The sequence below is a fragment of the Cervus canadensis genome, chromosome 1 (assembly GCF_019320065.1).
Source record: "Cervus canadensis isolate Bull #8, Minnesota chromosome 1, ASM1932006v1, whole genome shotgun sequence".
NCBI lineage: Eukaryota > Metazoa > Chordata > Mammalia > Artiodactyla > Cervidae > Cervus > Cervus canadensis.
In genome coordinates, this window is record NC_057386.1 from 76,754,161 (window position 1) to 76,760,160 (window position 6,000).

Consider the following 6,000-nt stretch of genomic DNA (forward strand, 5'->3'; position numbering starts at 1 on the left):
TATTTTAGGCAGGGAACGGCATATTCAAAGTCTGAGAAGCAGAGTAAGAAAGGTGGAGACATTGAAAAAAGGCTGCTTCCTATCTTATATGGTTGTTGTAAGATTTAGCTCTTAGAATAGTGTCTGTCACAGAGTATTCCATAAATGGGGCTTCCCTGGTGGCTCAGATGATAAAGAATCTGCCTGCAATGCTGGACACCCGGGTTTGATCCTTGGGTCAGGAAGATCCCCTGGAAAAGGAAATGGCAACCCACTCCAGTATTCTTGCCTAGAGAATCCCACGGACAGAGAAGCCTGGTGGGCTACAGTCCGTGGGGGTCACAAAGAGTCAGACATGACTTAGCAACTAAACAAGTTTGAATAATTTCAACAGGCTCTGGAGTGTAAGGGGTGCTTTTAGTTACCCAGTACCTGGCCCTGGGGTGATGGAGGCCCTGGAGTGTAAGAGCCAAAAAGGAAGCTGATTTGTAAAGCAACTCTACTCCAATAACAACTAATCTAAATAAATTTTTAAAATTACGTATATCATAAATACATTTCCATTGAAAAATTTGGGTTCTCGGCTTCCCAGATGGCGCTAGTGATAAAGAACCCACCTCCCAGTGCAGGAAACTTAAGAGACCCAGGTTTGATCCCTGGGTGGGGAAGATCCCCTGGAGGAGGGCATGGCAACCCACTCCAGTATTCTTGCCTGGAGAATCCCATGGATAGAGGAGCCGGGTGGGCTACAGTCCATGGGATCACAAAGAGTCGGATACAACTGAAGTGGCTTAGCACGCAGGCTTAATTTTTAAAAGCTACACTGTACTATGTTATATGACAGTACCATGATTTCTTTAACCTATCCACTATTGAATATTCAAGTTGTTTAGCACTATGGAATCATAAATAACACTGCAATGAGCATCTTTATGGATTTAAAAAAAAAAAAAGAAGAAGAAGCCGGTTGCCGAATGGGCTCTGGATGGGTTGGTTTGCATATGAAAGGACAAATTGTTTGCTAAAGGAATCGGTGGCCCAGCTCAGCAAGGCCTCAGATGTCAACGCCATCAGAAGAGAAAGACACGCTTAACTCACTGGGAAGTAAGGAATCAAGGACGACTCTGCTCTTGGTCTGAACTACAAGAATGAAATAATCACTTGTGAAAATCGCTTCTGTCACCACTGCTGATGCTGACAGTCTTGCTGTGAAACACCAGCACTCTCCCAGTTTCTATTTCCAAAACAACCCATTAGTTTCTTCGTGATCCAGCTCCCTCTTGTGGTAAGGATTTATTCTCATACTGTTTCTGACATGATGCTGTAGAACAGAAAGAACTTAAGCAAGAAGATGATTTAATACATTTTGAAAACAAACGTGAAAACTGAGCTGATGTTTATTCCCATCATCAGGTTGAACTTTGAACAGACAAATGAAGGCACAATTTCCAGGGCTTTTTTTATTTTTTAAATACATCCAAATTACAAAAGGGCTGCCCTGATAGCTCAGATGGTAAAGAATCTGCCTGCAATGCTGGAGTCTTGGGTTTGATCATGGCAACCCACTTCAGTATTCTTGCCTGGAAAATCCCCATGGACAGAGGAGCCTGGCAGGCTGCACTCCATGGAGTCACAAAGAGTCGGACATGACTGAGCGACTAAGCACAGAATAGCACTTTTGGAACTTGCAATAAACTATGTTGAACAAAGCTTGTTTTCCTTTCAAACTAAAACAAACACTAAAAAACATTTTAAGGTCATATAGCTCTTTAAAACCACCGTTTTCTGCAAAATATGGGTTGTGAGTTCATTAGTCCTAAATCAATCTTATCTTGTACTTTCCTGACATATCTCTTTATTTTTTTTAATGAGTCACCCCACAATGTCATGAGAGGGTCATGGATCAGCAGGGGAAGTTATCTCCCAGCCATCCACATGCACAAACTACACTCTTTTTGAGACCCCATGGACTGTAGCCCACCAGGCTCCTCTGTCCATGTGATTTCCCAGGTAAGATTACTGAAGTGAGTTGCCATTTCCTCCTCCAGGGGATCTTTCCCACCCAGGGATCAAACCCGAGTCTCCTGCATTGCAGGTGGATTCTTTACCACTGAACCACCGCGGAGTCTGCAGAGGAATATAGTTTCTCCAAAACAAGGAAATCTTAAGCAGCTTGAAATAAAAAACAGAGTCATAGTCAAGCTTACCATATGACTGGGATGAACACTGTGGGTAGCATGAGTGTTCACCCCATACTACTGACACTGGTTACTCAAAGGAAAATTTATCCCAGTAGAACTGAGATATTAGAGAAATTTCTCAAAATGGTGCTATATAGTAGAACCATTCAAAATATAACACTCTAGTAGCGTAAGATCCAGAAATCCCACTCCTGGGCACATATCCAGAGAAAACTCTAATTTGAAAAGATACATGCGCCCCAATGTTCATAGCAACACTATTTACAATAGCCAAGATGTTCATTGACAGAGGAATGGATAAGAAGATGTGGTACATGTATATAATAGAATGTTACTTAGCCATAAAAAAGAATACAATGATGCTACTTGCAGCAACATGGATAGACCTAGAGATTCTCATACTCAGTGAAGTATGTCAGACAGAGACAGGCAAACATCATATGATATCACTTACATGTGGGGTCTTAAAAAATGATACAAATGAACTTATTTACAAAATGCAAACAGCCTCACAGACATAGAAAACAAACCTATGGTTATCAAAGCGGAAAGGTGAGGGGCTGAAGGGAGAGATAAATTAGGAGTGTGGGATTAGCTGATACACACTACTATATATAAAACAGATAAAAACACGGACCTATAGCACAGGGAGATATATTCAATGTCTTATAGTAAACTATAATGGAAATAAAGTGAAAAGGAATATACCTGAATCACTTTGCTGTACATCTGAAACTAACACAACATTTAAAATCAACAATACTTCCATTTTTTGCAAAAGCAAATCTAGCACTCAGCCTGTGTGTGTTTGTGTGTTCAGTTGCTCAGTCACGTCCGACTCTTTGCGACCCCGTGGACTGTAGCGTGCCAGGCTCCTCTGTCCACGGGCTTCTCCTCCAGGAGATCTTCCCAACCCGGGGCTCTTGCATTGGCAGGCTGATACTTCACCACCACTGCCACCTGTGAAGCCCATAGGAACACCACTTACCTAGGTAAGACCTACAGCACCCACAGCTATGTAGGACACAGTCAGGAACTTGAAATCAAGGGACTTCTAAGCAGCCAATCCCTATTTCGAAGTTCATGCACTTTGCTCCACAGAACTACCTTGGCACAGCCACCAAGGAATAGATTCCAGCCTCAGGGCCTCTGACCCAAGAGGTGTGACAAATAGCAACAGAAGGAAGAAGGAAGCACCAGAAAAATGCAGCTGGTTTTCTAAAAGTCTCGTTCAGTTTTTCAGCACCATGGCTGGAAACCTCAGTACTTTGAATCCTTAGCAATCTCTGACAACATGCTCCAACCTCAGGGGCAGAATCACCTGGGAATTTGTTACGGATGCAGTTTCTTAGAACCAGCTCCCAGAGACCCTGCATGTGGATCAAGTTCCCCTGGGCAGAGCCCAGAAGTCTGGCATGTCTGCTTTGCACTCCAGTCCAGAAAGTGGTGATGCTCAGAGTGATCAGTTCAGTTCACTTCAGTCACTCAGCCGTGCCCAACTCTTTGTGACCCCATGGACTGCAGCAGGCCAGGCCTCTCTGTCCATCACCAACTTCCAAAGCTTATTCAGATTCATGTCCATTAAGTCGGTGATGCCATCCAACCACCTCATCTCATCCTCTGTCATCCCCTTCTCCTTCTGCATTTAATCTTTCCCAGCATCAGGGTCTTTTCCAATGAGTCAGTTCTTCACATCAGGTGGTCAAAGGCTTGGAGCTTCGGCTTCAGCATCAGTCCTTCCAATGAATATTCAGAACCGATTTCCTTCAGGATTGACTGGTTTGATCTCCTTGCGGTTGAAGGAACTCTCAAGAGTCTTCTCCAACACCACAGTTTAAAAGCATCAGTTCTTTGGCGTTCAGCTTTCTTTAAGGTCCAATTCTCACATCTATACATGACTACTGGAAAAACCATAGCTTTAACTAAATGGACATTTGTTGGCAAAGTAATGTCTCTGCTTTTTAATATGCTGTCTAGGTTGGTCATAGCTTTTCTTCCAAGTAGCAAGCATCATTTAATTTCATGGCTGCAGTCACCATCTACAGTGATCTTGAAACCCAAGAAAATAAATCTGTCACTGTTTCCATTGTTTACCCATCTACTTGCCACGAAATGATGGGACCAGATGCCATGATCTTAGTTTTTTGAATGTTGAATTTTAAGCCAGCTTTTTCACTCTCCTCTTTCACTTTAATCAAGAACTCTTTAGTTCTTCTTCGCTTTCTACCATAACGATGTTGTCATCTGCATATCTGAGGTTATTGATATTTCTCCCTGAAATCTTGATTCCAGCTTGTGCTTCATCCAGCCCGGCATTTCACATGAAGTACTCTGCATATAAGTTAAATAAGCAGGGTGACAATATACAGCCTTGTCATACTCCTTTCCCAATTTGGAACCAGTCCATTGTTCCATGTCCGGTTCTAACTGTTGCTTCTTGACCTGCATACAGATTTCTCAAGAGGCAGGTGAGGTGGTCTGGTTTTTCCTTCTCTTTAAGAATTTTCCACAGTTTGTTGTGATCCACACAGTCAAAGTCTTCGGTGTAGTCGATAAAGCAGAAGTAGATGCTTTTCCGCAACTCTCTTGCTTTTTCTATGATCCAAATTGGCAATTTGATCTCTGGTTCCTCTGCCTTTTCTAAATCCAGCTTGAACATCTGCAAGTTCACGGTTCACATACTCTTGAAGCCCAGCTTGGAGAATTTTGAGCATTACTTTGTTAGCATGTGAGATGAGTGCAATTGTGAGGTAGTTTGAACATTCTTTGGCATTGCCTTTCTTTGGGGTTGGAATGAAAATTTACCTTTTCCAGTCCTGTGGCCACTGCTGAGTTTTCCAAATTTGTTAGCATATTGAGAGCAGAACTTTAACAGCATCATCTTTTAGGATTTGCATAGGATCCTGGAATATTAGGTCCATGAATCAAGGTAAATTGGAAGTGGTCAAATAGGAGATGGCAAGAGTGAACATAGACATTTTAGGAATCAGTGAACTAAAATGCACTGGAATGGGCAAATTTAATTCATCTGCTACTCTGGGCAAGAATCCCTTAGAAGAAATGGAGTAGCCCTCAGAGTCAACAAATGAAATGCAGTACTTGGGTGCAATCTCAAAAACAACAGAATGATCTCTGTTCATTTCCAGGCAAACCACTCAATGTCACAGTAATCCTAGTCTATGCCCCAACCACTAAAGCCGAAGAAGCTGAAGTTGAACGGTTCTATGAAGACCTACAAGACCTTCTAGAACTAACACCAAGAAAAGATGTCCTTTTCATCATAGGGGACTGGAATGCAAAAGTAGGAAGTGAAGAGCTAGCTGGAGTAACAGGCAAGTTTGGCCTTGGAGTACAAAATGAAGCAGGGAAAAGTTTAACAGAGTTTTGCCAAGAGAACGCACTGGGCATAGCAAACACCAACACCCTCTTCCAACAACACAAGAGACGACTCTACACATGGGCATCACCAGATGGTCAACGCTAAATCAGATTGATTATATTCTTTGCAGCCAAAGATGGAGAAGCTCTATATGGTCAGCAAAAACAAGAGCGGGAGCTGACTGCGATTCAGATCATGAACTCCTTATTGCAAAATTCAGACTTAAATTGAAGAAAGTAGGGAAAACCACTAGGCCATTCAGGTATACATAAATCAAATCTGTTATGATTATACAGTGGAAGTGACAAATAGATTTAAGGGACTAGATCTGATAGACAGAGTGCCTGAAGAACTATGGACACAGGTTTGTGACATTGTACAGGAGGCAGTGATCAAGACCATCACCAAGAAAAAGCAATGCAGAAAGGCAAAATGGTTGTC